Source organism: Babylonia areolata, chromosome 7 (assembly GCF_041734735.1).
Source record: "Babylonia areolata isolate BAREFJ2019XMU chromosome 7, ASM4173473v1, whole genome shotgun sequence".
NCBI lineage: Eukaryota > Metazoa > Mollusca > Gastropoda > Neogastropoda > Buccinidae > Babylonia > Babylonia areolata.
Genome location: NC_134882.1, coordinates 21,399,007 through 21,407,264, shown reverse-complemented (window position 1 = coordinate 21,407,264; position 8,258 = coordinate 21,399,007). Strand labels below are relative to the sequence as shown.

The 8,258-nt window shown below is 49.9% G+C and overlaps 1 protein-coding gene across 2 annotated transcripts in view; it reads left to right on the top strand.

Moving 5' to 3' along the window:
* The window catches only part of LOC143283899 (adenylate cyclase type 9-like), a 96,967-nt gene that overhangs the window by 54,344 nt on the left and 34,365 nt on the right, over window positions 1-8,258 (top strand). The window lies entirely within an intron of this gene.

Below are 8,258 nucleotides of genomic sequence, written 5' to 3'. Positions count from 1 at the left end.
AGTGACGGGTGCAGTGGTCAGATGTTCAGAGTGATCGGTGTAGTGGTCAGATGGTCTGTGAGTTATGGTAACAAGAACATACACAGCATACACCCCTGACCCCCCCCCTCCCACGCACGCACGCACGCACGCAGACACACACACACACCATTCATACATAGACAGACACACAAAGACAGACAGACAGAAACACACGTACACACACCACCAGGACAAAAACGGGAATGGTTTCAATCAAGACAGTCAGAAGATATCCCCACACACACACACCCGCCCCCTCCCCCACCCTCTCTCTCTCTCTCTTACTCTGTCTCTCTCTCTCCAGTGCAAGCGAATGAACGTCGCCAAGTGCCAAAAATTGCAGCTATTTACAACCCCCCTCCCCCCCCCGCCCCGCAACCCTCCCCCCATTGCCATCCACCTTCCCCCCTCCACCCTCCCAACAACCCCCCCCCCGCCCTCCATTGCCATCCACCTTCCCCCCTCCACCCTCCCAACAACCCCCCCCCCCCCCCGCCCTCCATTGCCATCCACCTTCCCCCCTCCACCCTCCCAACAACCCCCCCCCCGCCCTCCATTGCCATCCACCTTCCCCCCTCCACACTCCCAACAACCCCCCCCCCCCCCCCCGGCCTCCATTGCCATCCACCTTCCCCCCTCCACCCTCCCAACAACCCCCCCCCCCCGCCCTCCATTGCCATTACATTCCCCCCTCCACCCTTCCAACAACCCCCCTCCATTGCCATCCACCTTCCCCTCTCCACCCTCCCAACAATCCCCCCCACCCCCCGGATTGCCATCCACCTTCCCCCCTCCACCCTCCCAACAATCCCCCCCCACCCCCCCCGGATTGCCATCCACCTTCCCCCCTCCACTCTCCCAACACCCCCCCCCCCTCCTCATTGATATCCACCTTCCCCCTTCCTCCCTGCCAACACCCCAACCCCCTCCTTTCCTTTTTTCATCTCCCCACCTTCCACTTTCAGGTCTGAAGAAGAAAATTCCATTTTCAGAGTCGTCGGCTTTCTGTTTGAAAATCACATCGTTTTGCCTTGGTTGTGAAACCAGAGTTCTGTCTGTCTTTACGTCTGTCTGTCTGTGTCTATTTGTCTCTCTGTTTCTGTTTCTGTCTGGGTCTATGTCTATCTCTCTCTCTCTCTCCCTCTCTCTCTCTCTCCCTTCTCTCTCTCCCTCTCTCTCTCCCCTCTCTCTCCCCCTCTCCCTCTCTCTCTCTCTCTCTCCCCCCTCTCTCTCTCAGTCTCCCCCCCCCATCTCTCTCTCTCTTGCAGTATGAAGGCCGCTTTCAAAGTGCTGATGACTACGCAAAATAAACATCTACGAATGACACTCGGGCAGACGAACACATGTATACACACGACGCGCACAGACGGACACTTTCTGTGTCTCTCTCTCTGTCTCTCTCTCTGTCTCTCTGTCTGTCTGTCTGTCTGTCTCTCTGTGTGTGTGTGTGTGTGTGTGTGTGTGTGTGTGTGTCGCACACACACACACACACACACACACACACACACACACACACACACACACACACAGTCGACACCTTTTTTTCCCCCTTTTTCCTTTTCCTCAAGTGAAGATTTCGGGTGGGTTTTTTTCATATTGGCACGAGGCACTGGTTGAGAAACCAGATGGCAAAGCGAGAAGAAATGAAGCAGTCTGCATTAACTTGACGTTATCTGGCCCTGTAGCCAGTTCGCTTCAACACTAAAGCATTCTATTCTAGACTATTTTGCTATTCATACACACACACACACACACACACACGCGCGCGCGCGCGCGCGCGCGCGCGCGAGAGAGAGAGAGAGAGAGAGAGAGAGAGAGAGAGAAAAGACCTTTTCAAAAGCAGGGAAGCTGACACAGAGAAGTTCACATTGAGCAAAGAATACAAAGATTCACACAAACTGGCACTGGTTTGGAGAATGTTGAAGGTATGAAATGGGGGGCGGAGGGGGGGCGGGGGAGCTGTTTACGTTGTTGGGGACAGACGTGCACTGGTTTGGAGAATGTTGAAGGTATGGAATGGCGGTGGGGGTGTGTGTGTGGGGGGGGGGGGGGGGGAGTTGGGAGCTGTTTACGTTGTTGGTGACAGACTGGCACTGGTTTGGAGAAAGTTGAAGGTATGGAATAGGGGTGGTGGGGGGGGGGGAGCTGTTTACGTTTTTGTCTGTTTACACTTTCGAATGCCTTTGAAAAGTCTACAAATAATGTGTAAAAGCGGCCTCCCTATTTTGTAAGGTATTTCTGAACCATTGACTGCGATGAGAACATGTTGTCTATTGTACTGTAACCTTTACGAAAACCCGCTTGTGCTTCTGGGATAATATAATTTTCTTCACAGAAGATCTTTAGTCTATTATTGATTACTGTACTGTATAACTTACTGATTATACCCAATAGTGAAATCCCTCCTGTAATTATCGACTTTTCTTGTACTGCCTTTTTTATGTAAGGGGAAAATGATAGCTTTGGACCAGCTCTGTGGGTACTCCCCACTGTCAAAAACTCTGTTGAACAAGGGATGCAGAAATTTAACAAGTGTGTCTTCAATGCTTTTCCATTTTTCAATGCATGAAAGGTATTGCGAATTTCAGACTGTGAAATATCTCCATCTAGTTTTGCACTCAAACATTCGGCACATGTTTCACACACATGATTACTAAAACTATCTTCAACATCTTGACTAAAGTCCTTGCCAACTGTCAATCGTTCTATGTTTAACAAACTCTTAAAGTGTTCAAACCATGCATGTGGAGAGATCCAATTAGAATGAGCCCATTTACTTGCGGTCAAAGCTTTAACCTTTTGCCAAAACACTCTAGAATTTCTATCATAACAGGCGGCATTTAACTCGTTTAAAACACGTTCGTTGGAGTTTTCCTGCTTATGTTTACATAATTCTTTAAACTCTCTTTTCATGTCGAGATATTTAATAAGCTCATCATTTGCGTCAGACCACCTGAACATGTTCAGCTGCATGTATTTATTTCATTTTGCTCGCTCACACTCCACGTGTGTGTGTGTGTGTGTGTGTGTGTGTGTGTGCTTGCACGTCACTGAGTATGCAGACGCGCACGTGCAGCCGTCAAGGGCGTGGGCAGTGCACAGTGCCTTATCAGTCAGTGTCTTGCTGCCCCCACTCCTTCACAACACAAATGAACGGCTGTACGGGTCTCTGTCGTTTCCTGCAGGGGACAGCACCCATTCTATTTTTAGATCAGGGGACAGCACTGCTGACGGTGGTCACGTGGACAGTCCGCCCTGGGGCCATCAACAGCTATAAATAGAACTGAGCGCGCACCCTCTTATCTTCCTGGGTTAGAATGCTTCCTGGGAGGTGGAGGAAAGAGGTGGGGGGTGGGAATGGTTGGGACACAGGGGTGTGGGGGAGACTAGGACTGGTCTGATTGGTAAGCTGGGTTCATGCCACGATCAAACAGCTGCCACCCCCACCACATCCCTTTCTCTCTCTCTCTCTCCCTCTCTCTCTCTCTCTTTTTACTGCAGATGTGGTGTAGTGTACAGTTCCCACGGAATACCTTACCCCATCCAGACAACCAGTCACACCTCAGCCCTCCTCCCCTCTCCACAACCCCACCTCCCCAGACCTGAACACCTAGACATTTGTGACGTCAACTAACAGGTCGTTGATGGAACCCAGACATCAGGCCTGATGGAACCCAGACCGCAGACCTCATGGAACCCAGACCGCAGACCTCATGGAACCCAGACCTCAGACCTCATGGAACCCAGACCTCAGACCTCATGGAACCCAGACCTCAGACCTCATGGAACCAAGACCTCAGGCCTGGTGGAACCCAGACCTAATGGAACACAGACCTCAGACCTCATGGAACCCAGACCTCAGACCTCATGAAACCCAGACCTCAGACCTCATGGAACCCAGACCTCAGGCCTGGTGGAACCCAGACCTCAGACCTCAAGAAACCCAGACCTCAGACCTCATGGAACCCAGACCTCAGGCCTGATGTAACCCAGACCTCAGACCTCATGGAACCCAGACCTCAGACCTCATGGAACCCAGACCTCAGGCCTGAACATCAGGACGTCAGACAACAGGTTGTTGGACATCAGGACGTCAGACAACAGGTTGTTGAACATCAGGACGTCAGACAACAGGTTGTTGAACATCAGGACGTCAGACAACAGGTTGTTGGACATCAGGACGTCAGACAACAGGTTGTTGAACATCAGGACGTCAGACAACAGGTTGTTGAACATCAGGACGTCAGACAACAGGTCGCTGTACATCAGGACGTCAGACAACAGGTTGTTGGACATCAGGACGTCAGACAACAGGTTGTTTGACATCAGGACAACGGAGACGTGGGGTGGGAACGGACATGGAGGACACGGACACAGTTCCAGCCAAAGTCTCGCTCGTGTGTGGAGACACTTATCTAAAGAGGACGATTTGGTTTATAACTGTATGGTATCGTCTTCGTCTTCTTCTTCTTCTTCTTCTTCTTCTTCTTCTCTCTCTCTCTCTCTCTCTCTCTCTCTCTCTCTCTCTCTCTCTCTCTCTCTCTCTCTCTCTCTCTCCCTGTCCCTGCATGCACCCTGATCGTGAAGCGTTCAGTACAGCCTTCATCAGGACCAATGCCTTGACCACGTCACACCCCCATGGCTACGACCACAGCCACGAACAACTTGACCTTAAGGGCGTCACGCCGATAGGTCGTTAAATTCAACTCTACCTCACAGCCTTCATCAAAGACGTTCCCAGTGGCAACATTCCCCCTGGGGAAAAGACCTCTCTAATTCAGACAAATACAGACACATTGGAACACAATTCATCCTACGTGGAGTGGTGGCCAAGTGGTAACCTGTTCGCCCAGGAAGTGAGAGAATCTGAGCGGTCTGGATCGAACCACACACTGGTCATTATTTTCTCCCCCTCCACTAGATCTGTACGATACTCACACGGATTAAACCGTGTGTAGCGTGCACTTAGCGCACGTAAAAGAACCCACGGCAGCAAAAGGGTTACACCCTGTTGAAAAATCCACTTTGATAGGAAAACAAAAACAACTGCAGGCAGCAAAGAAAAAACAGTGGTGCTGCACTCTCCCTGAGGATAGCATCCCGAATTTCAGACAGGGAAATCTAATACAATACAGTACAACACAACAAAGCACAATGCAATACAATGCAATGCAATAAATGCAATACTGTAGTTATCTTGAAAAGTTGGGCCGATGATGAAGATGATGGGGATGATGGCGGTGTATTGATTTCTCCCAGCTGCCTCAAAGCAAACTGGACAAGAATGGATCCGGTATTGGTCACACCTATCAACTCACTGTACTGCTCCCCCTCTCTCTCCCTCCTCCCCTTCTCTGTCTCTCTCCCTCCCTCCTCCTCTCCTCTCTCTCTCTCTCTCTCTCTCTCTCTCTCTCCCCATTCCCCCCTCTCTCTCCCTCTCTCTCCCCCCTCCTCTCTCTCCCACCCCCCCCCCTCTCTCTCTCTATCTCTTATCTCCCTCTCTCCCTCTCCCTCTCTCCCTCTCTCTCTCTACTTCAATCTTACTTTCTCTCTCCTCCGTTACTGTATCATTTTTACATGTCTTCGTACAATGCATATCAGTTGTTGATGTATATAATTAAGTGATGTGCATGTTTTTTTTTGTGGGGGTTTTGTTGTTATTATTTTAAGAATTTGCTTTTGTACTTGTATTTCTACACTCCCCCCAGCCCCCCACCCCACTCCCCCAAAAAGGAGCAAGAGATCTCTGAAACAGCCCAAGGCATAGATAGATGGGTAGAGACGTTTTGGTTTCTTCGTTTTACTCTGTGTGTGTGTGTGTGTGTTAAGGCAAAAAAAACAACACCTCACTGCTCCTGTTGTTGTTTTAACGTGGGATGGCATCTACAACCCTTCTGATTGACACGGTAGACCAGCACATTGTGACGTTTTGTGATGGTGTCTGTCGTGTCCTGGTAACGTATGATCCTCTTTCACCATTTCTGTCTGTCAGTTCAGCCTGGTGTCCTTGGAAACCAGGTCCATCTTCATGGCTGGACTTGTGTCTGTGTGTCTGAGTGCTTGTGTATATCAGGTTCTCCCTTGACGCACACTGTAGCGTGTGCCTCAGTCTGTCTTTTGTTCTATCAGGTTCTCCCTTGACGCACACTGTAGGGTGTGCCTCAGTCTGTCTTTTGTTCTGTCTATCAGGTTCTCTCTTGACGCACAATGTAGGGTGTGCCTCAGTCTGTCTTTTGTTCTGTCTATCAGGTTCTCTCTTGACGCACACTGTAGGGTGTGCCTCAGTCTGTCTTTTGTTCTGTCTATCAGGTTCTCTCTTGACGCACAATGTAGGGTACTGTAGGGTGTGCCTCAGTCTGTCTGTCTTTTGTTCTGTCTATCAGGTTCTCTCTTGACGCACACTGTAGGGTGTGCCTCAGTCTGTCTTTTGTTCTGTCTATCAGGTTCTCTCTTGACGCACACTGTAGGGTGTGCCTCAGTCTGTCTTTTGTTCTGTCTATCAGGTTCTCTCTTGACGCACAATGTAGGGTGTGCCTCAGTCTGTCTGCCTTTTGTTCTGTCTATCAGGTTCTCCCTTGACGCACACTGTAGGGTGTGCCTCAGTCTGTCTTTTGTTCTGTCTATCAGGTTCTCTCTTGACGCACACTGTAGGGTGTGCCTCAGTCTGTCTGCCTTTTGTTCTGTCTATCAGGTTCTCCCTTGACGCACACTGTAGGGTGTGCCTCAGTCTGTCTTTTGTTCTGTCTATCAGGTTCTCTCTTGACGCACACTGTAGGGTGTGCCTCAGTCTGTCTGCCTTTTGTTCTGTCTATCAGGTTCTCCCTTGACGCACACTGTAGGGTGTGCCTCAGTCTGTCTTTTGTTCTGTCTATCAGGTTCTCCCTTGACGCACACTGTAGGGTGTGCCTCAGTCTGTCTGCCTTTTGTTCTGTCTATCAGGTTCTCCCTTGAGGAGGGGAGTGAATGGGTATTGAGAAAGGGAGGGGGGAGCGGGAGGAGGGGAGGGGTAGGGGATAGGTATTAAGAGTGGGGGGGAGGGGGAGGGGATAGGTATTGAGAGTGGGGGGAGGGGGAGGGGGAGGACGGCGGGTGGAGGGAGGATGAGGTAGACAGCTGGAGAGGTGAAGGTGGCAACCTTGACCTTGAATTGTTTGAAGCTCAGTCGCCACGAAAGATGGGACAGCAGATTGTGTGGTGGGTGGGTGGTGAAAGGGGTGGTGTGGGGGCTGGGGTGATGGTGGGAAATGGACGACTCCAAAGTGGTCAGAACATTGTTCCTTCTCTGACGACACGTGTCGTCTTTTGCAGAAATCCACTCTGATGGCTACACAGATATCATGAAGGCATCAGGGCCTGACAAAGCGTTCTGTTTGTGCTTCTGTCTGTCTCTTTGTCGCTGTCATTGTCCTTCTAGAATCGCCAAAGACGTGGAACAAGCTCCCTGATAACCTCCGTCATTCTGATTCCCTCGCATCTTTTAAATCTCGTCTCAAAACTCTCCTTTTCCCTCAGCAATAAGTTCAGTTGTAGCAGGTCCACTTCCTTTGCGTTAGCTGTGCTTGACTCTTTGTGTATACATATGTATTGTGTACATAACTACATGCATGTATATGAATGTGTATTGTGTGTGCGTGTATTTATGTAAGTTTGTGCCTGCCTATGTGTGCGTATGTGTTAGGGTAGCTGTTAATACACATGTATATTAAAATGTATGTATGCAGTGTGTGTGTGTGTGTGTGTGTGTGTGTGTGTATTCACATTTTGGTGTGTGTGTATGTAACATTGATGTAATGTTTTATGTTAACAAAAGTGTTTTTGTAAAGCACCTAGAGCAGATTTCTGGATAGTGTGCTATATAAGTATCCATTATTATTATTATTATTATTAATGCCTGTCTCTGTCACTCAGTGTCACTAGCTGTCACCCCCATCCCCCACGCCCCATCCCCCACACCTCCGCCCCCCACACCTCCCACCTGCCCGAACCTCCCCACCTTCTGTCCAGAACGGGAAGACTGTCGGCTCCAAACAAAGGCGTCTTTGTTGGCATTTTCCGCCTGTAAAATTCTTCTTCTTCTTTGTCTTCTCCACAATAAAAGGTGTCAACCTTTTTTTCTTTTTCTTTTTTTTCCATGTGGAAAGGATTGATGGAGTGGAAGCTGAGAAAAGGTGGAGGGAGGAGGGCGAGGGGGGGAGAGTGGGAGGGGGGAAGGAGGGAGGAGGGCGAGGGGGGAGAGA